This window comes from Ursus arctos, chromosome X (assembly GCF_023065955.2).
Source record: "Ursus arctos isolate Adak ecotype North America chromosome X, UrsArc2.0, whole genome shotgun sequence".
NCBI classification, from domain to species: domain Eukaryota; kingdom Metazoa; phylum Chordata; class Mammalia; order Carnivora; family Ursidae; genus Ursus; species Ursus arctos.
This window is the reverse complement of record NC_079873.1, coordinates 25,010,513-25,038,389: the sequence shown is the minus strand read 5'-3', so window position 1 is coordinate 25,038,389 and position 27,877 is coordinate 25,010,513. Positions and strand designations below refer to the sequence as shown.

The window sequence follows — 27,877 nt, the reverse complement described above, 5'->3', positions numbered from 1 at the left end:
AGAAAAAGGAACCCTCTTGTACTATTGGTGGGAACGCAAACTGATGTGGCCATATGGAAAATGGTATGGAGATTCCACAGAAAATTAAAAATAGAACTACTCTATGATCCAGTAAAACACTTATTTGAAAAATTATATGCACCCCTATGTTTATTGCAGCATTATTTAGGGTAGTCAAATTATGGAAGCAGCCCAAGTGTCCATCGATAGATGAATGGATAAGAAAGATGTAGTATATATATATACAATGGAATAGTTTTCAGCCATAAAAAGAATTTGCAATGACATGGATGGAGCTAGAGAATATAATGCTGCTAAGTGCAGTAAGTCAGAGAAAGACAAATACCGTGATTTCACTCATATGTGTGGGATTTAAGAAACAAAATCAATGAGCAAAGGAAAAAAAGACAGACACGACCAAGAAACAGACTCTTAACTCTAGAGAACAAACAGATGGTTACCAGAGGGAAGGTGGGGGGGGGGGATGGGTGAAATAAGTGATGGCGATTAAGGTGTGCACTTGTCTTGATGAGCAATGAGTAATGGACAGAATTACTGAATCACTATATTGTTCACCTGAAACTAATGTAACACTGTATGTTAACTATATAGGAATTAAAATAAAAAACTTTTAAAAAAGAACAATAAATGCTAAAAAAATTAAGAGGTTTCTTCTTAAGATTCTGAAAATATTCTAAAATGGACTGTGGTGATAGTTGCACATATCACTGAATGTACTAAAAAGCATGAATTGTATACTTTAAATGGATGAATTGTATGGTATATGAATTATATCTTCATGAAGATGTTACAAAAGCTGACTTCAGGCAGAATTACCTTTATACTATTTGTCAACACCACTACTAAGAGAGTTAAAGGGACCTATGACAAATATCACTCCAGGATCATTCTTCCTAGCTTCGGACTTAGACAACTTGGCATTAAAGACCATGTTTCTTGCGGAGAGATGACCTAAGTGCATAAAAATATATCCTGAATACACTAGCACATTTATTTTCTTGCCTCATCTCTAATTTATTCTTTGCATCAGGACAGGGTAGTGAGTGTCTGTCTGGCTCATTTTGTTGTGGCTGTGTACCTAGCGTATTTGACACTTGGAGAAGATCATTCTTTAACAAACCCCTTCTCTAAATGGCAACATTATTTTCAGTAATAATTGTGTAATAATCAATAGCAATCATATTTTCTTGATTCATATTTTACTACTGAAACATACAACAAGGGTAAAAGCAAATTTCAAGGAGTTATTCACATACCCCTTTAAAGATACTTGATACAGAGTATACACACAGATGGGATATGGAGTAAAATACTTATACTTTCTCAACAAAAATATGATACTTCGCAGTTCATACTGTTTCACTGTTTTAAATTTTAAACACAAATAAAACTCTAGGTGGTCACGCGAAACATGAAAGTTCTGCTGCTTCTTTACAGTACTTATCTATCTATCTATCTATCTATCTATTAATTTATTACTTTTCTTGTTTACTTTGAATTTACTGTTTGACCACAGGAATCCTTAATGCCACAGGGTTTCAGACAAACACTGTGCTCAAAGCAAGCTTGAAAAATTCCAAATTGTTATGAAATTACTCAGGAAACAAATATGTGCAGCTGAGCACACATGTGTCAGGGATGACAGCAAACCAGAGAGTTCTCCTTCTTAACTTCCATATGGAATAAAGTGCATATTAAAAATATATACATGCTGTTCTGATGAGCACTGGGTGTTATATGCAACTAATGAATCGTTGAACACTACATCAAAAACTAATGGTGTATTATATGTTGGCTAACTGAACATAATAATATATATATGCGCTAAATTGAAGCTAACGTATATATTACTGAAACTCATCAGTATCCATAACAATTGCTTAAAACTTAGGGCCGTAAAAGGCTTTGCCATTGTTTAGAATTGCTGGCTCATGGTGATAATAAAAAGCAGATTGGTTTTAGTCGGTTGTATCACTGTTTTGTGTTCTTTATAGGTAAGTACCTCCTTTTGCCTACACTCAGGGTGAGCCGCTCCCACCACCCCGCCCTTGCTATGCCACTGCTTTACTGCTCTCCAGATACCCAGCAGGTGACCAGTAAATAATTGTTTAATGGAATGGACCTAAATAAACCCAGCTAGAACATTCAATTGCTTCATATTGTTGAACAAAAATAAATAAATAAAAATTAAAAATAAGAAAAATATAGGTTGGTAGGTAAGTAAGTTCCACTGGTTTAATCAGAGTGAAAAATTAATATGACAACTGCATACAGTAAATTGGCAGCATCAAAAAGACAAGTCATATCTAGTTAAAACCAATCGTTAGGATTCAATTTCCAAAGAATCCTGTACTTCGTTGTAAAGTTGGCGAGAGTCACAATCAAGTGAACTAAAAGTTATCAAAGTTTATTACTTCATTTGCAAAACAACTACGAAATGGCAGCTTAAGAAATTTTTGGACAGGTGGCATTTGGTTTAAAGACATTTTTTTTTCAAAGACATTTTGACTCCACTTCTTCGGTTACCTGAGCTTAGAGGGGTAGATAACAAGATTATAAAAATGGAAGGGAAAATGAGCAAAGAGATCCAATGTGCAATTTAGTCATGCTACTCTTGGCTTCTTCCTTCTGCCTTACCTACTGTTTAATTCAAGAAAAGCAATATGTTTTAGGAATAGAAAAATAGGGTGATAATGTGAGCACCTGCAGCCAGTGAGTAATAGTTGCTTAGGGTTCATCCCCATTCTAATACACAGAGAGGTTACCATTCATATTGTTTGATCACTTTTACTGAGTTTGCCCCAGTTGCTAGCTTAAATTCCAGAACCAAGCCTATTTATGCTGGGGTCATGAAAAAAACATTACAGATACTCATGGGATACTCATGAGACGTGGTTCTGGTAAGTAGTTTGTAAAGAGAAGCAGTAAGTAGACTTTCTGGAACAGCTCTGTAGAGGGGATTGACCCAGATGTCATACACGGCTTCATGCTTCCCCCTTCCCCTTCTTTCTCTGGGTAGAGCAGGAGCAATAACTCCATTTTTATTTTTAGCAACTTTCCCAGCAATGTCAGAAGCCTGGTGCCAGGCATAAGCAATAATGGGCCATTTCTTTAGAACTGGTATTTGTGTCAAGGAAACATTAAGGGGCCAAGTAAACACGGATGAATAACATATATATTTATATAGCTATTATATTAGATTAATAAATAAAATTATACATGGTATCTAGGGTACCATCACCTTGTAGGGTTTCTATTTCTACTCATGGTTTCCAGGGTTATGTGGCTTCTGTTAAAGGCAGAGGGTGGAGGGTGGGTTTTTAAGGGCAAGGCCTGGGAGAAGCTAACATTACTTCTTTTTTTTTTTTAAGATTTTATTTATTTGGTTGATAGAGAGAAAGACAACCAGTGAGAAAGGGAACACAAGCAGGGGAAGTGGGAGAGGAAGAAGCAGCCTCCCAGCGGAGAAGCCTGATGTGGGGCTCGATCCCAGGACTCTGGGATCACGCCCTGAGCCGAAGGCAGACACTTAATGACTGAGCCACCCAGGTGCCCGAGAAGCTAACATTACTTCTAACAACATCCCACTGGCCATTGAAAAATCATACAGCCCCAACCTAGGCTAAGAAATGTAGCTTTTCTTAATACCCATTCTGTTTCCCAGAGTCCATAGTCTCTCATGGTGCATTCCCCCTTCCGTTTACCCCCACTTTCTTCTTTCCTTTCTTCTCCTACCGATCTTCCTACTTCTTATGTTCCATAAATGAGTGAAACCATATGATAATTGTCTTTCTCTGCTTGACTCATTTCACTTAGTATTATCTCCTCCAGTCCCATCCTTGCTGCAGCAAATGTTGAGAAATCGTTCTCTTTTATGGCTGAGTAATATTCCATTGTATATATGGACCACAAAGAGGGCACGTATTGCATGGTGCACTGGGTGTTATACACAAGTAATGAATCATGGAACTTTACATAAAAAACCAGGGATGTACTGTATGGTGACTAACATAATATAATAAAAAAATATTATTATTAAAAAAATGAATTAAAAAAAAGATGACCAAAAAAAAAAAAAAAAAAGAAAGAAATGTAGCCTTTTGATAAGGCCAGAAATACAAAAAAGAAATGGGAATTGTTAAACACAATTAGGGGTCTTTGCCCCATAAGTTTATAACTTGATTTATTGGTTTTCAATTTTATATAATACACCCTGATTTTGTACTATGGAAAACAAAGGTATAAATCACAAATTTCCCCTTAATACCACCACCACCAATACCTCCGCTCCTTCCACACTTTCCTTTTTTCCATTCTTCTAAAAAAGGTGTATCACAATTGCTGGCTAAATATATATTTAATATGGACATATTTATGATGGTGTAAGTAGTGTTTACTGATGAGCCACAAAGCATACTTTGATATTTCCTCTGTTGTACATAATTCTGTTTCCCCTGGAGTTTGTAATTATTGCATTTTCCTTGTTTTTAGTGTAATATGGACTACTTGCTGATTTATCTCTAAACTCATAACAAAAGTTTAATTTATTCTCAGTACTTTCAAACACATCAAGCAAATTACCAGTAACATTTTTTAGAGTGTGAAGAGATAGCCCTTCTGGAATTTTCTGTCTTCCTACTCCAATTTGGAGTGATTGTTCCATAGGCCTGCACAATGCCATCCTGAAACTATCTTTCACTATCTTCCTGGGAAATCACCCTATACCCCTCCTGTGTTAGATCCCGTTTCCTGCATCCAATATCTTTTTTCTTGTCTTATTTCCTTATCTTTGTGAAGCATCCTCCAGCAGCTTCCAGAGAAGTTGCCTTTAAAGTCCATTTTTAGAGCCTATTTGAAAATGCCTTTATTCTCCTTCCCCCCTCAACTAGTATATTGGCAAGTTATAGATTTCTAGGTAGGAAATCATTTTCCCTCAGAATTTTGTATGTAATTCTCCATTGTCTCCCAAATTGTAGTTTTGCTTTTGCAAAGTCAGATGCCATTCTCATTCTCAATCTATGTTATGCTACCTGTTTTTGGTTTTTTAGCTCCGAGGGTTGTTAGGACCTTTTCTTTTCCCATGGCATTCTGAAATCTTGCACTCACATATAACAGCGTGGGTAATTTTATACCTACAGTGTTGGGCATTCATCTGGAAATTTGTGTCCTTCAGTTTTGCAAAGGTATTCTCGTATTTGTATTTTTATAGTTCCCTCACTCTGTTCGCTCTGCTTCAGTGGTTCTCTCTTTCTGTACTTCCTGTTTATAAGATGTCAGATATCCTAAAGTAATTTTCCAATTTTCTTTTCTCTCCTATTTTCCCTCTGTTTTCCTTTTTGATCAGTGTCATGGAGAATGACCTCAACTTTGTCTCCCAACATTTTTACTGAATATTTTTCTTCTTTTTCTCTTTTTCCTACAGAATATTTTTTTTCTTCAGCTATCTACATTTCATTTCCAGGGGCGCTTTGTTATGCTCTGAATTATAAAAATGTCTTCCTGTTCTTGTTCTATGGAAGCCAACCTTCTCACATGTTGCTGAGGATGTTACTTACAGGTATTTAAAAAAGTCTCTTATGTTCCCTGCCTTGTAACCATTTGTTTTGGTCCGTAGCTTTCATGTTTGTGGCTTCTCTCAAATGTTTAGTAATTCTTGGCTGATGTTTAAATATATATGATACAGGCGCTAAAGCGTTGGCTGATAGCTCTGCATGTATGGGTAGGGGTGGGGTTGTCTCTATGCTGATTTGGCACATTTTTCCTTCATTTTTAGTAGTTCTGCCTGGTAAAGCAACAGTGGCTTTTCAGCCAGAGCTGCACAGTGTAATCACCTAGATAGCTTTAAAAGTAATAATTCAGAAGGTGTTATCTTCAGATACACTGATTTCATTGTTTTGGAGGGAAGCCTGGGTATTGGAATATTAAAAAGCTCCCCAGAGGGGCACCTGGCGGGCTTAGTCAGTTGAGCATCCAACTCCTGATTTCAGCTCAGGTCATGATCTCAGGGTTGAGCCCCACATCGGGCTCCACACTTAGTGGAGTCTGCTTCTCTCCCTCTGCCTCTGCCTCTCTCAAATAAATAAATCTTTTTTTTAAAAGCTCCCCAGATGATTCTAACATGCAGTTGAGAGTCACCCCAATAGAAAGTTTGACCTTGCCAGAGAGTGTACCTCCTGTCCACCAGGGGAGGGGACCTAGGTGTCTAGGTGTCTGTACAGCCATTACATATCCTCTCATTTTCAGTCCACCTACATCTATGTCTTAATCAAGACTTCAAACCTACAGTTTCTGAGCCTTTCTGGAGTTCTGTAGCATCAGTCATTTACTTTCTGGATCTTGCTATCCACACAATCTGAATTTAGGTTTCCTTGGTCTTCTCCATCAGTTATTGTTTCAGGAGGGAGGTATTAAATGTACATGAGATGTATGTTTATGTTAATTCCTCATCTTCTTCATCTCATCAATTCTTACTCATGCTTCAGATTTCGGCTCAACTTCTGCTTCCTCAGAGAAGCCTTCTCTGGCTGAGCCACCTAAGTTTTGTGTCTACATTATCATCTCTTATAGCATTGTTCTTCCATCAAAAAGGTTTGAGGCAAGATGATGAATTCTAGCATATTCCCTTGCCAGAGTTCCTTGAATATAAAAGGGAAAATAAACGAACCAGGACCCTAACCATCAAGTATGGGTGTGTGCAGCAAAAACACATAATTTCAATCATTCCACCTATGACATATGTATGCTCTTATTATTTTCTAGATATTCTACAAATAGCAACTTAAATTTTAAAAGCTTGCTTCAAGAGGATTTTTCTGGCAGGTCCACAGCACGGAGATATTCACACAATGAGTACTCAGTGAAACCATTAAAAAACACTTTTAGATTTGCTTCTTGAATCTGCAGGAAAATTTGAATAGCTAATTGTGTAGCCTCCGCCTAACAGGCCAAACATACATGTGTGGGCATGTGTGTGTATATGTATATCCGTCTAAGTACATGAGTTTGTACACTGACCATTTCTTTCTTTTTTTTCCTGTTTTTACTTTTATTTGCATTTATTTCATGCAGAATTTAGTCCCAGGGCCATTCGTTTTTGTTTCTTCAGTTTCTTCTGGGGTATCTTTTTCCTCCGTGCAGCCTCCTCTTCTGGTTTAGGGACAATCTGCTCTTTTGCAGTAAGGAGCATCTCAATGAGGCAGGGAGAGCTCGTGTGTGGGTCAATCCAGCCATGAGCCCTGCAAGCTCTATGCCGCATCCTGGGGGCTTTGTTCACTTGGATGTGCTCAATGACCAGAGAACCTTCATCTAAACACTTAAGTTCAGCATGATTCTCTGCATTTTTAAGTATGCGCAGTCAAAATTCAGCACTCTCCTTGGGCCACTGATCTTCCCCACTGTTTGGCTTGGACACACCTACCAGCCCCGCCAGTGGAGCAACGGAACGGCACACGCTGCTTCTGCAAAGTGACATCCTTCAGATACTTGGTGGCTCTTCGGATCTGCATACCCTTGATGGCCTGGGCAGTTTCACGTGTGTTCTTATAGTGAATATGAAGATTTGAACCTCTTGATTTGCATGGTTTTGTAGGGTTTTCTGGGTCAAGTGAATAGTGAACCATTTTCAGAGATCACCTCAGGCCACTTAAAGGAAGAGCTATACTTAACATTTTTAAGGATAGGATTTTAGTATAGTTCTTGATTTTTTTAAAAAAACTAAACTTTAAAAATATATTTTGGAATAGATGATGCCAAGATACAAAAGAGTATAAAATGGAAAGATTTTCTGTCTCTAACCACTCAGTTCCCTCCCCCCAAGCCAGCAAGTGAGAGCTATTTCTCCAAGAAACATTTAATCTTATAAATTTTATACTTATTAAACACAAGTGGCAGCATATGACACACACTTTTTCGTACTTTACTTTTTACATTTTATAATATATCTTGGAATTCATCCCACACTCTTCCTATACAGAGTTGATTTTTTCTAAAGGTTGCATAATATTCCAGTGGGTAGAATATATCCTAATTTCCTCAGCTGATTGCTTATTAACAGACACATAGAAAGCCTTTTTCATAACCTTGCATTAGTTTTATTTGTACAAAATAATGATACATATTGCAAAAATCATTACCCTAGTAAGTCTAGCTACTATCCATCACCATACATAGTTAACAATTATTTTTTTTGTATGATGAGAACTTTTAAGATCACTCTCAGCAACATTCAAATTGCAATTCAGTATTATTAATTATAGTCACCATGCTGTAAATTATATCCCCGGAACTTATTTATTTTATAACTGGAGGTTTGTACCTTTTGACCTCCTTCACCCATTTTGTCCTCTATCCCTATCCCCCACTCCCAGTCTGGCAACCATCAACCTGTTCTCTCCTTTTTCGATTCCACATTAAGTGAGATCATACAGTACTTGTCTTTCTCTGACTTATTTCACTTTGCATAATGCCCTTAGGGTCCATCCATGTTGTTGCAAACACATATAAGAAAACTTTGTTTCCAATACTGCTATTATAAATGACATGGTAATAATAAAGCTGCATATATGACATTTCGCATGTGTAACAAAATGTGTGCTTTCCACTAATCTTATTTAACATCTAAATGATCTTAATAGAGGTAAAATGACATTCTTTCTTTTTCTAAAACTTTATTTATTTAGAGAGAGTGTGTGAGCGGTGGGGAGGGGCAGAGGGAGAGAGAGAACCTCAAGCAGACTCTGGGCTGAGCATGGAACCCAATGCAGGGCTCGATCCCATGACCCTGAGATCATGACCTGAGCAGAAACCAAGAGTCAGATGCTTACCCAACTGAGGCACCCAGGCGCCCCCTACTTTTTTTTTAAGTCACTATGGCTACAGCATGGTGAATAGACTGTGGAAGGTAAGAGTGTGAGCAGAGAAATGAATTAGGAGTCTACTGCACTAGTCCAGGTGAGAGGATGAGGGTAGCCTGGTCTGGAGCAATGGCAGAAGGCCAAGTTGGACATTTTATTTGAGATAGGTTAACTTGCCAACAAGGGCATTACATATACAAAACTAGAGTTAACAAGTGAAACATGTGTCAGAAACTCATATTTGAAAGCCATTGGCAAATAGACAGACACTGACCCTGGGCATTGGATGGCATCACTAATGCGACGACCATGGAGTAAGATCAGAAGAGGCCCTAAGGCTGGGCTCAGAGAGAGGATAACATTTGTACCACGAGGAGCAGAGAATAAGTTATCTAAGGAGAACAGAAGGCAAGATTCAGAGAAGTAGGAATAAAATCAGGAGGACATATTGTCATGATCTCCAAGGAGATGGTGCTTCAAAAAGGAGGAAATAACCAACAAACATTTTTTTTCATTTCCAAAATAATACCAAGAGAAAGACCTCTTCTGATCTTTATTCAAGGTTTTCACAGCCCACTTAACTTTTTGTTTCATATCACTTTTCTTTTGGGTTTGTAACTCTAACTTAAACATGTGGTGATTCAAGTAATTGTGTTTCCCCACGGGAATGTCAGCTCCATGAATGCAGAAGCAACAAGCATGTTGCTCACCAGCACCCAGCTAATGACCAATGTGTTTCCTGAGCACTTCTCACCAGCACCTTGCATAGACCTTGGCACATACTAGGTGTTATATTGATGGAAGGGGTGATAGGTAAAGATGAGGCAGAAAAAACATCAGTGGGTGCAGTAATTGAAGTCGTTGGTTACCTTGCCAGAGGGATGAGATGAGGGAATGACAGCCAGATGGAATGGGTAGAGGAGAATGGGAGAGATGAGAATGTGGGAAGCAAGTATAGACAATAGTCCTGAAAAGTTTGGCCATGAAGGAGGAGAGAGAAGGAGCAGTAACCGGAAAGCAAAATGGGACTGAAAGAAGCAGAACTGTATTTTCACCATCAAAAAAATTTTTCACTGCGAGAGATGATTTCATAGAGCTACCTGTTCTGTCCTGGAAATCATCTTTTTCTCTTACAAAGTAGGAAGAACTTGATTGCTTTTGTGAGCACCAGAAATTCTCACTGTGAGCATCTCCTTTGTAACAATTAAAATGGTAGAAGACACTGAAGACTGAATTTGCATCCTTTCCCTGTGGAAACAATCCAGCTAGATGTAGTTAGCTGTTAGAAGTTCTGGGGCAGCCTGTGTGTGTAGTTGTCTCTAGAAGGGTGTATTAAGTATCCTGGGGCTATTCCAGTTACTCCTGCTCTCCTCTAATTAAACCACCCAAAGCCCCAAATGCTTTTTTTTTTATTCCCTTGTAATGGATAGACTGTAAGTAAATATATTTGAGATCGTTTTAAATTCTCTAATAATTGTACAAAATCAAAAGACCTTACTTGAATTTTGAGTAAATTTAAAGGTGATTGATTACTTTCATGTGAATAGTTTCCTTTTGAGCACCAAGCTGAAATCAGGATTACAAGCACACCGAGGAGGAAAGGAGACCATCTCAGAGTTATTTTCTCTTTCCACTGGAGTATCTTACTAATTTTGAAGCTAAAATCTATGTTTCTATGTTCTGATGACCTTAGTTGTTAAGCATGCAGTAGGAAGCGAAGCTGCAAGAAAGGATGTCTGGAACTGGAAGAATACCTGAACACGGCTAATCCCTCATCAGTGTGAAGTCCGTGTCTGCACTAGTTATAAATTTAGCAGGGAGGAGCCAGCTGCAGTAATAGCTGACCTGTTTAGAATGAACCGAATTCTGTCTTCGAGGATCATGAGAATTTTATATTCCGATAATGTGAATCATCTTCAGCTCTTTTTTGAGTTCATTCACCTCTGCCACTTTTTCAAAGGATATATTCTTCAAACATTTTCCTCTGCAATTGATCATGACTAGCAAACTCTAGGTGAATAGAATAATGGCTATATGCTCAGACTGGTTTCAACTTCACTTAAATTGTTTTCTGAATTGCTTATGTGTCCTGTCAGCCATGACTGTTCCCCTTCAGATACCATTATTACTATACTTTTTGCTCTCAGGAGATGGAGATATTAAAGCTACAGATACTATTAGGACAATTTTGGCAAACATATTCAGCCTTCATTCCCAGATCTGCCAACAATGAATCTGAATTTGATCATTTTCTTTCTTTCCTCTACTTTTTCTGCTGTTGTATGCTTCAAAGACTTGGAGATTATGCTACTTGTTACCCGGGCGTCCTTGAATGAGCTACTCTAATGAACCCTGTTCTCTAAAAATTAGAGATAATAATATCAACCTCATGGAATTTCTAAATGAAAAAAATGTGTCCAAAATAATTAGAACTTGGCTCCTGAAACATATCAAGAATTTCATAAACATTTAGCTCAAGATGGATTATTTCCTGGAAAATAATAAACATGTGCTTAGCTGTGTTACTGATCCTAAAATAATATATGCTCACTGTGGAAAACTTGATAAATAAAAAACCATAAATTAAGACCGTCTGTTGTACTACCAGACAGATATAATCCTGACATAGGGTGTGTTAAATGAAACAAATAAGTAGGTAAAGCTCTGAGCCCTACGACCTAGCACTGAAGTGGTCAAAAAGCAACTACGTTACAGTCAGATATAACTTGTATAAAAATACACATACAGTGCAATAAGGTGGTAAAGTTAGCCCTTTAAAATATCAACATTTTATCTATATGTATACTTCTGTGTATTTAAATATGTCTACATCCTCATCTGCATCTTCAGGGATAATATGGTTTAAAGCGCCAGGCAAATCTTTTGTGGGAGATTGAAGGTTTTCTCCCGGTAGGAGTACTGATTTATTCCCCCCGCATCCCGGGGTACTCCTCGCAGCCTCATGCAAGGCAACTAGTGGGCCAACATCTGAGAAACAAGCATGTTCTCCTCTCCTCTGTTCTTGACAATTCAGAGAAACAAAAGGGCTACCTTACTGAAGCCTTTCTGTCTAAAGGTGATTTTGTAGAGATGAGGCTTACCAAGGGTGGGGAGGGCAGTATGGAGGGGTGTAACTACTGGGCGCCTCAAGCTTGCTGTGATAGAAAGGGAACATCAACGGGAAGCGGGTCTCCGCATTGTAGGCAGTGCTGTTTCCCCCATCCCGTGGGCCTGCTTTGACCAGTAGGAATTACACAGACTCCAGCTGCACCGGGGAACCTTGAGACTCAATCATTTGTTTGGGGGCACCTGACTCCTGACATCGATCATTTGGGTCTCCGGAGATATCTGCCACTCATTTTGTTGTATGACCCCAGGCAGGTTATGCTACCTCTCCGAGCTGCAGTTTCCTGAAATCGAGACACTTGCTTGCAAGCGATGGCAATTTAATGTAAACTTGTGTAAATAAAAAGGAAACGTATTGCTGCTAGGATAATAGGAGGATAAATAACATCTGCTGAGAACTCTGTTTGCTGAAGCCTATTCTAAGTGTGATTGCTTATTTAATCTGTCCACAGTTTCATACAACAGGTTCTGCATTATTTCTGTTTCACAGATAAGGAAACTGAGGCACAGAGGCAGTGCCCCAAAATATGCAGCTGTTAAGTATGAAGCTGGGACTCAAATTGATAGATGATAAATAGCTGTTGAATAAAAACGTGAGCTGCCAGAAAGTAACCAGAGTGAATAATCAGTTGTCTGGCAGTAATAAAACATTTATGAAGCTGAAAGCATGATTTTATTTCCATATGATCCACTTAGTTTATTTCTGTTTCATGGTAACAGTGGCATCCCGATCCTCGCCTAGCTTTGGATTCTGGTCACCTGACAAGCCACTGTATAAAAAGGCTGTATCATGACTGGGATTATCACGTGAAGCAGGGTCTAGAGATAAGGAATCGATAGCCCAATCTCATATATGAGACACTCAGCAAAAAACTAGTCAATTTCTGTGTAACTGCCATTCAAAATGTATTTGGAGGGGCACCTGGATGGCCCAGTCAGTTAAACACCCAACTCTTGATTTTGGCTCAGGTCATGATCTCAGGGTCATGAGATCAAGCCCTGCATGGGGCTCACGCTGAGCGTGCAGTCTGCTTAAGATTCTCTTTCTCTCTCTCTCCCTCTGCCCTTCCCCTGCTCTCTCCCCCTCTAACTAACAAACAAACCAAAAGAAAAAAAACCCAAAATGCATTTGGAGTTCAAGGTCTTTCAACAATGACAAAAATATGTGCTGAATTAAAAACAGCCAGGAAGACTTGCCTCTACCTGTAAAGAGATCTCTGTTTCATCCAACGTTCTTGCCTATTTACACTTCGCCTTCTTTCAAAAGGAATTTGAAACGTATGATGCATTTCTTTAAGTTTCCAAGTCTTCTCTAAAAAGCCCACCTGTGGATGCCCTATTTAGAATATAACAGAAAGTTATCATAAAGCCAAGCTAAAACGGGCACATACTAAAAGTATGAAAGAGACAACAGTCAACAGCAACTGTAGTAAAAGCACAAAATCACAAACAGATTAAATTACCACAAGGGGACAGATGAACTTCCTTAGCTAAACTATAATAATTAACAACAGTACAGAATTCCCTGCGGTTCAGTATGCAAAAATTCATTGAATGACTATAGTGTATTAAATATATTTCATCCATCAATAATTCAACCATTTTTTTCAAGTGTCTTTTATGTGCCAGGCCCAGTTCCAGGAACAAGGGATACAACAGTGAACTGAACACATAAAATGCCTTGTCCTCACAGGGCTTACATTTTTGTGGGGGAAGCAGGAAACCAGTTACCTAGGTGAGGTACACAGTTTGCTAGACAGCATTAATCCTCCCAATAGTTGTCACAAGCGAGAGTCACTACCTCGCGTTTCAGAAGAGGGACATGTAAACCAGGTTAGCTATGCTGTCATTTCTTCTCTTTTGGTCAACGTGATGACTAAATAACAGGTTCTGCCGCGTGGCACCGGGGTTCTACAGAGCTGTGGTGGGCCATGACGATGCGGCACCTTTTACCCAGCCACGGCACAGCAATGTATGGGCCACACAGTAGAGCTAATGCCCAAGTGGTGGACAACAGCAAGCCTAGAGTCTTCTAGGGGCTGGGCAGAAGATAAGAGAATCTTTACATGAAGGAGTGGAAAAAGTATCAAAGGGATGGAAAAAATTTCTGGTAGATTTGGCAAGCAGGAGCATGTGAATATGTTTTGAAGGCCAGGTTCTGTGGTGTGGAGGAGGCAGAAACCAGAAGGCAACGGCAGAGAAGCCTGAGCAGTGACAGAGAAGTATGTGAAACAGCTCACATAGAAGACTCAACAAAGAGAATCATGAAGTTTAAAAAAAAGAGTAAATTTAATTATCACAGGAGGAACAATGGAGCCCTCAGTGAAAGAGCAGACACGGAACAACTGTGAGGAATTGCATGGTCAGAGAAGGGAGAGAAAAACATCAAGAAGCAAGGAACCGAGTAGGCGAAGATGCACAAGTAGGTAAATGAAGAGTCCATACTGTGCTTGACTCTCTGGTAGAGAATACACTGGGGATTAGAAACCAGTGAGATTGGGAATGCAGGCTAGGGATAGGTCATGAAGCTTCTAAGATACCACAGAGATTTTATTTTATTTTAAAGATTTATTTTTAGAGGGACAGAGAGAGAACGCAAGTGGGGCGAGGGGCAGAGGAGGAAGGGGAGAATCCTCAAACAGACTCTGCCCCGAGCACTGAACATGGAGCTGGATGTGGGGCTTGATTCCACGACCCTGACATCACGACCTGAGCCGAAATCAAGAGTCGGTTTCTTAACTGACTGAGTCACGCAGGCACACTGATACCACAGAAATTTTAACAGAATAATCAAATTTAGTTTTAGAGAATTAGACACTGTGGCAAATTTTGCTTTGAAAATATCATTAAAAAGTAAAATGTATCAGCTTTGTAGTAATAAATGTTTCCGTTAAGCATCCTCAAATAATAATCATATTTCAACAGAAAATTGATGGATTTTAAAGCATTTTGACAGGGCACATGAAGTATCTGCTGGGGTTAGAAGCACCTCTCACAACAAGACGGTGCTCTGTATGTTTCTGTGATTCTTACTGCCAAATTCATTTCAAATCGTTAGTATTGTAACACATACACACTATTCCCGAAACAATTCCTTGGAACTTGAATGGGTGGTGGACTTATTTATATTGGAAATGCCAGCTATACAGCATTCAGTAGGATTCCCCTCTGCAAAGGGCATTGAGAGCTAATTAACCCATCAAGCATAGCTCACTGAATAGTAAACCAGGACCTTGTATCTTATTCAGTATTTCACCCTATTCAGGGTTCTACCTTGATCTAACAACACCGTTGACCCTCAATACCTGAAAAGTGCAGCACTCAACTGAAAGAACTGCCAGACTTTTCTTGTCAAGTCTAGAAAGTTCAGTAACTTTTTCATATTCTTTCAAACATGCTGTGGCTTTATCCAATTTTAATCATTTCACTGAAGAAAAGATCACTACAAACATAGGTCATAATGTTCACTTGAAGAGTACTTAAGACCTCAAAATACTTTCCAACAACTCTCCTGATGTTACTACAATGGCACATACTGCCACTTGCCCACTCAGCAACCATTCCCCTCCCCAGCATTCCTTGAGCGCAAAGCACAATTTACATCATAGAGGCTGATAGAGGCCATGAATGCAACTTATCCACCGCAGACTATGCAGTCGGAGTCTTATCCCATGTGCCTTCTCGTGTTGCCTATATTCTAGCCATAATGAAACTTGTGAACTTCTTGAGCTACGCCATGTTCTTTCATGTCTCTTTGTGTTCAGATGTTGTTCCCTCTACATGGAACATGTCTCTTCTACATCTTAACTTGGCAAAACCCTTATCATCTGCAACCCGGCTCAGGCTTTCAGGACTTCAGGTTAGGATGCGATGCTTTAGTATGTGTTCCTATGGCCCCCAGGGCATAACCTTTCTTTTTGGCATGTAACTGGCGTCATAAACATGCATGTAACACTGATTCTGTGCCAGGCACTGCTCTAAGTGCTTTACAATTATTCTCTTAATTCTCCCAGCAACCCTGTGACATATATCCATTTTATCACACTGCTTTATAACCACTGGCATGTTTGTTGATCTTCTCTATTCTACTACACGCCTTGGATTATGTTCTAGTCATCTGTGAGCCTAGTACAGTGCCTGACACAGAGGAACTAGTCAATATGGGCTTGCTGAATAAATGTATTCATGTATCAGCTGTGTAAGAAGTCATTCAGAGTTAAGGGACGTTTAGATGGAACTGGAGTAGAGGATCAAGAGAGAGCTCCCATCTGTGTTTCTGAGAGGAAGGGAAGACAGAGTAGTATCTGTGCGAGAAGACACTCCATAAACAGGGGGCCTCTTGTGGGCAATGGCTCCCCAAAGGGCAACAGAAGGAACGAAGGAGCAGCAAACAAGAACAGAAGAAACACAAGCCTTACCTACTTACAGTTCTGTCCAGCATCGTTTCTGAGGACAAGGCTAAGTAATTCAAGACCAGGGGGTTATGTTACCTAGGTTGCTAAGGAATCCAAAGACCTTCAGTCTGTAACAAACAGAGTATTAGGTTGAGGAAACTAGATGCCACTTCTACCCTTTGGTGGGATGACAGCTAATTTGCTGAAAAGCTGTGAGTCTTCCCCACCACTGAAGACTTCTGGGGGGGACAATATACCACCTCCCCTACCAGCCTGTTTTAGAGTCTGTTCTTACTGGAAGCTAACTCAGGTTTCAGGGGAATTTTGGAGCTAATTTTATTTTATTTTTTTTTTTAAAGATTTTATTTATTTATTCGACAGAGACAGCCAGCGAGAGGGGGAACACAGCAGGGGGAGTGGGAGAGGAAGAAGCAGGCTCCCAGCGGAGGAGCCTGATGTGGGGCTCGATCCCGTAACGCCGGGATCACGCCCTGAGCCGAAGGCAGACGCTCAACCGCTGTGCCACCCAGGCGCCCCTGGAGCTAATTTTAAAAACACCTCTTGTAGAGATGGAAAACGACTAATCAAAATGTTCAGTAAATCCTCTGTATTTGCAGAGGATGTTTTCTTAAGTTCTTATAACAGAGAAGACCTCTGACTACTCACCCTATACACTAATAGTAGCTAACATTTCTGTTCAGTCAGGAACTGCATTTCATGTGGGAAAAAAATCTCATGTAATCCTCACATGATGGCGTGAGTTAGGTAGCATTATTATTTTTAAAGATTGATTTACTTATTTTAGAGAGAGAAAGAGAGAGAGCAAGCACAAGCAGGAGCAGCAGAAGCAGAGGGAGACTGAATCTCAAGCAGACTCCGTGCTGAGTGTGGAGCCTGATGCAGGGCTTGATCCCACGATCCCAAGACCATGACCTGAGCCAAACCAAGAATCAGATGCTCAACCGACTGAGCCACCCAGGCACTCTGGGTTAGGTAGCATCACTAACCTAATCCTGTAGATGTGAAAACTCAGTCTCAGAGAAGATGAGTCACTTATTCATTTGCCAGATGAATACGAGATGACTTCCCCCTAATTCTTACCACCTCTACTGTTAATAAAGACAGAATCATCGATTAGGGCTAAATCTGGGACTAGCTCTGGGAATTTAATTATTTAAAGTGATGATTCCTGAATCCTAAACCCAGATAATCTCTTGTGTAATAAAATTTCCTCCCATAAAGATGGGGAATTCGTCAGGTGATTTTTTTTTTGAATTTTAGCAGCCTCTCCAGGCATGGTCTATTCAGAAATTAATTGAACTGAAATGTTCACTTTTTACATGTGGGTAAGTGAGAGGTATTTTAAGGGTGCTTATCCTTGGAAATGCAAATCGAAACCACAATGACATACTACTTGACACCCACAAGGACGGCTATAAAAAAAAATAATCCCCAATGCTGGTGAGGATGTGGAGCAATGTGTACCCTCCCATATTGCTGGTGGGTACCTAAAATGGTGCAGCCACTTCGAAGAACAGTTTGGGCAATGCTCAAACATTTAAGCATAGAGTTACCATATGACCTATCAATTCCACTTTTAAGTATATAATGAAGGGAATTTAAAATGCCTGTGTACACAAAAAGTTCACCACAGTATTATTCATAATGGCCAAAGGGTGGAAAACAACTGAAATGTCCACTGACCAATGAACAGATATACAAAATGTGGCGTAACCATACAACAGAATATTACTCAGCTATAAAAAGCAATGAGGTACTGATGCTTGCTACAATAAATGAGTAAACTTTGAAGATACTATGTTAAATGAAAGAAGAAATGAATGTCACAAAAGACTGCATATTGTATGATTCCATTTATATGAAATGTTCAGAACAGGCAGATCTATGCGAACGAAAAGTAGATTAGTGTCTGCCCAGGAGTGCAGGAGTGGGGGGGATGGGGAGGGCAAAATGGTAGAAGACTACTAAAGGGTGCAGGGTTTCTTTTCAGGGTGATGAAAATGATCAAAAATGGCTTGTGATAATGCAGGCATAACTCTGTGGATATACTAGAAGCCACTGAATTGTATAGCTTAAATGGGTGAATTTATGGTATATCAATAAAGCCATTTTTAAAAAAGTGTTTATTCACCTTCACTCCCAACAAAACTTATTAACATTAGGTCATCTGACAGGTTACATGGCAATGATACAAGAGTTAATTGTATTCTTTTACTCAGTACAACTCACATCACTTAGTTGTTGGGCATGAAGAAAACAAGAAAAACAATTCTCAACGGGGGGGGGGCAGAAAGCTTTATGTTCTGCTTGGATTGCAGAACCATTGAGCCTTCCCCCAGTAACACAGAGGGCTGCTCTGACTATTACACCAGATTGTTATCAAGAACTCACACAGAGGACGAGGTTGGGAAATGTTCTTTCTTCCATCTTCTTGTTCATGAGACAGCCCCATGCCTGAGATTCTAAAGCTTAGAAGCTTTAAAGCATTTTTCCTTGACCCAATGGCAGCAAAGTAATAAGTAATGGCGACAACTGATTTTGAGAAGGAAACTTCATCTCCAGGGAACTGGATCACAGAGCTGGCCTGACAACTCCCTTATCCCTCAACATACATCCCAGATATTTCCCAAAGAATGGGAAAGTATTCTCATGACTTTATCTTATCAGCCCAGTGACATCCTCTGAAATACCAAGTCCTCTTCTCGTTCTTAAGAATACAAGCCATTCTGAATGTCAAAAAGATATGGATAATATGTTTAGACTCACACTTGTATGTAACCCAACTTCAATACATGAAGTCCCGAAGGAGAAAACGTCTCAGTCCAGGGATGATTCTCAATTACATTTTATGTTACGGCTGGGGAACTGAGTGGCATTTCTCCAACTCAACCACTGACACAGTGGGAGGTACACTCCGAAATGAACAGTGGGGACAGTCATCCAGCTCCAGGTGAGCAGAGTGGAAAGCATGCGAAAAAATAAATATTCATTGTACTTTGAAAATGTGCCGAATATTCTAGATTTTCCAGAGGGATGAGTCAGATACGAGGGAGCTGGGCAACAGTCTGACAAGAACCGGGAAATGTTAGGGTATCCTGGGTGGTGGCATGCTTTTGAGCTTTGGGGTCTCTGGAGGTCAAAACAATAGCTCTTCATTAACAAAATGTACTGAGAACTGTCATTTTTTTTTTCAGAACGTGGATTAAGTGTCTCACTAAATGAACATAGTGAATGCTTAATTCTCTGCCATCACTTTCCATGTTGATTGACCATTGCTCCTTCGTCTTGGATTATTGGATACTAATTTGAGAATTGGAGAAATATTTGGAAGGTAAATTCATCGGGACCGTTGACTGTTTAGGTGTGGGATGAGAGAGAAGGTCCAGAGTCCCAAAGATTCCTCTATTTTTAGCAAAGAGACTGCCATGTGCAAAGAAGTTTAAATTAATTTCATAAGAAGATACACTAATGCCAGTGGGTGGAGCCTCTGTGGGAAAGGACAAGGATTTATCATTTGTGAAATGCTGTGTCTGTGCTGGTCTCCAAGTTGGTACTTAATGTACCAATTTCCACTTCATATAACAAAGATATTTCTGTAAAGCACAATTGTTTGAAAATAGAAGGGGGCACCTGAGAAGGACAAAAACACCTCACGGTGAGAGGGTTCAAGGAAAGGCTTGACCTTAGGGATGAGGTAGGAACAATGCTTCTCAAAATTTAAAGTGCTGGGAATCACCTGGGGCTCTTGTTAAAACCTGCATGTTGATTCACTAGATTGGGCTGGGGCCTGAGACTCTGCATTTCTCTCTTTTTTTTAAAGATTTGAGAGCAAGAGCAAGCCAGCATGAGCTGGGAGGAGGGGCAGAGAGAGAGGGAGAAGCAGACTTCCTGCTAAGCAGGGAGCCCCATGCAGGGCTCAATCCCAGGACCCTGTGATCATGACCCAAGCCAAAGGCAGACACTTAACCGACTGAGCCACCCAGGCACCCCACTGAGAACCTGCATTTCTAAGAAACTCTTAAGTGTTGCTGTAGCTGCTGGTTCACAGGCCACACTTTTTGTAACAAGGACGGCTAACAAGTCTCGACCTATTAGTGGATTAAAAACCGATATAAAATAGAACATAAGGGATTAAGTATCTAAATTCATTGTACACAGTAAATACTGTTTTATGGAAACTCTCAGGTCCAAGTATGCCCCAGTTAGTATATATCGTATCATAATGTATGTTATGCATTTCTTTTCTATCCTGGGTCACAAGCCAAAACTCTGGAAAGCTAGGATGTGGAGGAAACCTGTACTAACAGCTTGAATTAGACAACCACTTAAGCTCCTTCTTACTTTGAAATTCTGATTCTGTGCAATCTTACATGTCTTATGCAACTATCCCGTTCTAGCATTTACAGAATAATCGAAAAGCCTTGAGCCATCACTGAACCCATGAACTTCATCCTCATGTCAAGAACCCAAGATGCTGACCACAGCAAGGCACTGTGTAAAGGGGTGTCATTTCCCTGCGGTTAGTGCTATGACAAAAAAGCCCAGAGAGTCCCTGTTTCCAGAGGGGATATTTGGTTCTTCTTTCTGTTGTTGTTTTGACGCAGGGTCATTTGTTTAATTACGAAGGGCTGTTAACATCAATTTGTGAATTATAGGCAAAGCCATTTGGAAGTAAAATAAGAACCTAGGAGAGTCCGTGTCATTTCCAAAGCTACGTTATTTGCAAGGTCATAACTGAGACTCTAAATAAATCTGGTTCGTTGTTTTTTAACTGAACAAAGATTGCATTTGAAATTCAATCAAGATACAGTGTCACTTTTGTTACTGCTCTAATTGACAATTTGTACCAAAAATATCTCAGTTTAAAAGATTCTAGGCTTCCCAAGGATACTAGTGTGTTGAGGAACACACACACACACACACACACACACACACACACACACACACACACACACAGAGATGGTTTGTAAATTTAGGGTTGGAGCCGAGCAACCAAGGGCAGGCAAAAGCAGCTGCAAATATAAAGAATGTTTTAATGAGGTATTTCAGTTCGGAGTTTCACTACTCCAGTAGTCAGAAGGCTAGGTTTGCTGTCTGAGAAGTAGTCACTAGTATATGACTTCTCTTGTTAGTGTCGGAATCGGAGGAGTTAGATCCTACCACTCTAGTTCCCATGACTTCTCTAATAAGCCCCTGACACTACGTGAATTACAGTAATTATAAAACTAGTAGATACCGTATTTTAAAACCATATAAAATACCCATTCTTTCTGTATTTTATAGTTGTATTCTTGCAAAACAAGATAATTTTTCATTTAAGAACATGAGCTGCTGTGTCAAATAACCTGTTAGGTAAAATCAACACACTATTTCCTTCTTTCATAAAAAAAGGACTAAGTCCAAGTCCAATGCAAGTGACGCCTATCAATGCTAGAAACATCTAAACTGATCTTAAGGCATTTTAGTACACTTTGAATGTTTTGATGCAGAAAATGCAATGTGGAATGTTAGCTACTGAAGACCAAAACGAATCAACTTTGGGGAGAAATACAAATAACTGAATTCCCTTGACAACATTCAAATGTAACTCAGAAACAGACTTCTCTTGATTCCTTCTCAATCATTCAACTCTGCATCAAGCTTCGCCTACTAAGCCCAGACTCAGTGGTGTGCCAGGTATAGTAGGAAGTGCAGGATAAACAAGAAGTGAGCTCTGTCTTGAAATCCCTTTCAGATGGCTTTTCTCAATTGCTACAATTTCAGAGATGGAAGGTCAAATGGATATACGCTCCACTCAATTGTATGCCTTTAGCTAGCAGTGGGTCCGGACACTCTCTTCTTATTCTCAACTACATCACCATCTGGCATATCTCCAATTTGGCTAAAAACTGAATTATAGTCCATGTTCCTTTCCTTTCCTTTCCTTTCCTTTCCTTTCCTTTCCTTTCCTTTCCTTTCCTTTCCTTTCCTTTCTTTCTTTCCTTTCCTTCCTTCCTCCCTCCCTTCCCTCCTTCCTTCCTGCTTTTTTAAAATTTTTATTAATGTTCAATTAGCCAGCATATAGTATATCATTAGTTTTTGATGTAGTGTTCAACGATTCATTAGTTGCATGTAACACCCAGTGCTCATCACCACACGTGCCCTCCTTAATACCCATTATGCAGTTACCCCATCCCCCCCCCATCTCCCTTCTGTAACCCTCAGTTTGTTTCCTGGAGTCCATAGCCTCTCATGGTTTGTCTCCCTCTTTGATTTCTTCCCTTTCAGTTTTCCCTCCCTTCCCCAGTGGTCCTCTGCACTATTTCTTATGTTCCACATATGAGTGAAACCATGTAATTGTCTTTCTCTGTTTGACTTATTTCACTTAGCATAATCCCCTCCAGTTCTATCAATGTCAATGCAAATGGTGGGTATTCATCCTTTCTGATGGCTGAGTAATAGTCCATGTTCTAAGGGACCAACAATTAACAAGCTAATAAACTGTCTCCTATTTACATTTCAAATACTCAAGCTAATTGTTTACATACCAGGCTATACCTTGATTACAGGTAAGAACCCTTATTAGAAAAAAAAATGGGACTTCCAGAGTATGCTTGAATTTCACAAGTTCAACATTTCATATCAGTGACCTAAACTGAGTCAATATTTTCATACTGAAACACAAAACACTGTCTCATTTGAACATGTAGCATTAGAACTATTTAGAGTTGGCCTCTGGATGGACAGATACTTCATGGACATCTTAATTGCCTTACCCTACTTCGGGCAATGGCGTTTGGGGTATGGTATATGTTCCCGTTTTATAGTTATATTTACCTTTGGATAACCCAGTATTTTAAGGTTTTATTTATTTAAGTCATCTCTATACCCAATGTGGGGCTCAAACTCATGATTCCGAGATCAAGAGTTGCATGCTTTTCTGACTGAGCCAGCCAAACATCCCTGATCCAGTATTTTGCATTTCATTTGTAATTTTGAGTTTCAAAAAGAAATGGAGGCACTGAATAAATTTAGATATTTATCACCAATAGTATTTCTTCCTTCAATGCATTCCTAAAGATGACTTGGTGATTATAGGTAGACTCAGTCTAGTGCCAAGAAGCATGCTTGTCAATGAAACCAAACCTTCACTTGAGTTGGATTTACAAAAATAAGGTTAGAATCAGCTAGGTCTTAATTACCATGTCCAAAGTCTAAGACTCCATGAAGATCAATACCCCAAGAAATGCCACACCTTTTTAAACTAATTCATGCTAGACTTGTTGCTGAATAGTGATAACCTACCTATCCATCCCAAACACTGTGGATTGTCGAACAGTCTTTCAATGGCCTCGTATGAAGGTGTAAAAGTGCTAGAAATTTTAGGTACTGGAAGAGACCAGTGGTGAAGATATTTAGGGCAGTGAAGCCTTTCAAACAATGTATTCATAGATGTCTAAATAAAAGGCTACCTGGAACTCTATGTAAAGGAATATTTTTAAACTGAAAACACTCAAAGCTAAGAAACAGAAAACCCATATTTAACTTCTCATGGCCAAGACCCAATGGTTTTATAATTGTTAGATAAACCCTGCAATATGCCACCTATTTATGTAGGTGGCTGCCGAATATATAGCAAATAGATTGCTTTCTATTCTGCTTTTTCTTTCTATTTTCTCACCATCACTCGGTGAATAGGAACTACAAATGTACCATACATGTAAAAATAATGATTTTTATCCTCTCCAAATTTCATTTCTGAGAGTTTTTTCAATTTAAGCTACATACAAGATGGAGAGGAAGCAACACAGACTTTTTATTATTTTCAGACTTTCCAAGTCATAATTGGAGAAATGTCACTTTATCATCCCTCACAAATAAAGGACAGTAGGAAAAGGAAAAGGATTTCTGTTTATCACTACAATTTTCCAGATGCTATAGAAGAAGCTTTTTGTCCCCAGGTAAGGGGCACGCGTATGCCTACCTACAGACACACACACACACACATACACACACAGAGAATCGTTACTTGGACTTCCATTTAGTAAAACAGTGAAGTATGGCTGAACAAAATGGTCACAATAAAATCCCCTACCTAGATACAGAGTACGAAGCCAGTATGAACTTAGCTATGGTGAATTACTCTTTCAGAGAAACATAAGAGCAAAAGATTCATCAAGAGAACCCATGCCAAACCATCAAGTTTCACCTGTTTTTAACCTTAAAATAACACATTCAAATGCATATAAAATGACACATTCAAATGCAACCAAAGACCCACTTGTTGAATCCCTTTATGATTTTGTCATTTGCTACAGATGAAGAAACTGAGGCACAGAGACTATTAACCAGGTCCTGGGGCCTGAGCAGTGCCGAGTGCTGACTTGGAGGTCCGTGCCATTTCCCCTGGGATCATGGAAATGCCCAGAACCTGGGAACTCAAGGTAGGGGGAGGGTAAATAAGACACTGTGTAAGACACAGTGGAGCGTATGTTAATGTCTGTTGCAGAACTAGGGAGATAATGGTGGGATTAAAATTACATTTTTAAAGGTCGGAACGTTCCCTGAAGCACGAGGTGGGTATGAGGGAGGCAATAAGAGGCCCAAATCAAACCCGGCCAGATCTCTGTGTGTTGAAACAGTATCCTGTAATGTGAAGTAAATACAACAGAAAATACAAAGACCTTGATCATCCTTGCCCTGTTATCTGAAACGAGTTCATTACTGGTTATCATTTACACAAATTAATTCATACCCCTAACTTTTTCTGGATCATGAAGGTTATTCCACACTTACTACACTTCTGCAGAGATCTGGCAACACAAAGCAAGTTTTATGTTATTTTCCATTAGAAGATAATTATGAACTTTGTAGATCCCTCTCCATTTATAATTTAGATTCTTTTACAAGTTAACCTTAGCCTTGTACATGTTGTTTTGTTTAGTGTCCTTGTGCCTGGTTTTAATCTTAAATAAAGGGATAAGAACTACTACTTTTTTTTCCAGCAGGGGAAGAAAATCTGAAAAGCCACTTCAACAAACCGAAATACTGCAATAGTTTTATCCCACTTCACCAAGCTCTCCTGCTTGTTAGGCGCTTTGATTGGAGCTAACAAGGTTATCAGATTGTATGTCTATTGTCCTGTTATGACTTCCTTGGCTGGCTTCCTGTGGTAAACAGCACTGATGCGATGTTTTGTTCAGGCGGCAGCACAAGAGCGAGCAGGAGGAGGAAGGTCTCCGAAGGGGGGCAGGGTCAGAGAGCTGTCAAGGCCTTCCCAGTGGCGGAGCTGTACCAACTGCTACCGACAGTCTGTTCTAATCAGTGCCTCAGTGTGCTGACCTTAGGACCAGGTCCTCCTTGGCAGGCCCAGGAAATGGGGAGTGAAACTGTAGGCTTTGTTCTTTTGAAGTGAATACAGACAGCAGTTAACAGAAGAAATCCAATGAAAGGGGTGAAGAAGTAAGCGGAAACAACACCTAATCTGGTCGAGGTAAAAGGAGCTCAGCACTGATCTATTATTATTTTTTTTTTTTTTTATCAATTCTCAATTCACATAATCACTTGCCAAACTGCTCTGGCTAAATCCTCCAAGGGGTGAAGGTGATTGTATTTAGTGAAGGAGTTTAATAAAACATTGTATGAAACCTTATCTAATCAGCTAATGAAAAACAGAAAAGCATATTTGTTCCTATCTCCCCAAGGTTCTTTGATGTCCTATGTGTCCCCACTGCCTTTGACAAAAATGCAGATGTTGCAGTATGAATAGAAGTGTGGACTGAGTAGAAGCTAAGGGCTTTAGATTTATGCATCGATGGGAGGAGTTTCAGCAAACAATGCTAAATGACTTTTGTCACATACATGATATATCAGTTTTCAATTGTTGCTATAATGAATTACCACCAACAGTGGTTTCCATCCACACGGATTTACTCTCTTCCAGGTCTGGAGGCCACAAGTCCAAAATGGGGATCAGTGGACTAAAATCAAGGTGTTGGCTGCATTCCTTCTGGAACCCCCCAGGGGAGAATCTAGTTTCTTGCCTTTTCCAGATTCTACAGATCACCTATGTTCCTTAAATGGTGGTACCCTTCCAGCATTACAGCCAGTAATGACCAATCAGTTCTCTCTCCTGGTGCCATCTCTCTGGTTCTGACTCTTCTGCCTCCCACTTCCGCAAGAGGCCTTTGTGAGGACCTTGGGTCTGCCCAGATAATCTGGGATAATCTCTTTATTTTACAGTCAGATGAATGGAAACATTACCTCCACCTGCAACTTTTCTTATCTCTTACCATGTAACAGAACATATTCACAGGTCCTAGGGATCAGGATGGCGACGTCTTTGAGGGGCCAGTATTCTGCCTACCATGCACGATAGCAACAGAACTAATGAGCACTACTGGGCAATTTGTGCAGGATAAACGTTAAATTAACATGACAAAATAAATCTCCTAGAGGAGATGTGGACAAGCCAAGTCAGGCAAATTTCAAACACCCATGTATCATTCCAGGCATTCTCAGATTGTTCCCTGTTTTGTCCTTCAGTTTCAGATCTGCATAAGATGCAGTTTCTGTATGGTGACTAACATAACATAATAAAAAAATTATTATAAAAAAAAGATGCAGTTTCTCACACAATTACTGAGCTGTTGTTAAGCCCAACTCTGTCCGTTGTTTTTCAAGTTAGACAGCTACTGGTAAAGAAGAAGCCATTTGCAGAAATCAGTTTTCAAAAAGATACATAAACCCCACCATATGCCACTGAAGTGCTGGGTGTAAGGCTATGATCATGGCCCACACATACATGCCCTCATGATGTGTCTATTCATCACTAGAAAGGTAACTTTCACAGAAGCCTGTACTACTTTGATCTTTACTCAAAATATCTAAGGAGGAGGAGGCAGCCGTTTTCCAAAGGTAGTCTTCTTTCTAGGACATATCGTCTAACTAAAAGATTTGGTTGCCTAACCAATGGGTTTGGCAAGCAGTCTTAAATTCTTCTTTTACTCCATCAACTATTCCAAAGTACCATGCAATTTCTCTGGCCCTATTTATCAATTACTGAATTGTCGGTGCAAAATTTTATCTCAAATAAAGATTCAACTCCAATGCAATATGTTTATCCTCAATTTTGAGATAGCTCATTTCATGTGTCACTGAGGTTTCTGATATAGATTTATGCTGACAATTTTGAGGGAGAAGCATTTTACCTAATTTCCTGAGAAACCACCTTGATTCTTGTCCTGTGTCTCTCAAACTTATCCTCTATACTAAGTGACTTAGCAAAACACAACTTTTTAGCATGATATACATCTGTAGGATCTGGTTCATGCTAGAAATTTCTCTACAAACTTATTTCCCACCACCTCCCACTTCATGCTTCCTGAATTCATACCAGACTTCCTATGATTCTCTATGCAAGTCATGTCATGTCAAGCCTCAGAGCTATTCCTTTTGTTTCCTCTGTTTGGAACACTTTCCCCA

General features: G+C 39.6%; 1 pseudogene; it reads right to left on the bottom strand.

The window, feature by feature from the left end:
• Nucleotides 1-7,081: 7,081 nt before the first annotated feature.
• On the bottom strand, nt 7,082-7,674 carry LOC113265807 (60S ribosomal protein L17-like; annotated as a pseudogene).
• Between the last annotated feature and the right edge of the window lie 20,203 nt (nt 7,675-27,877).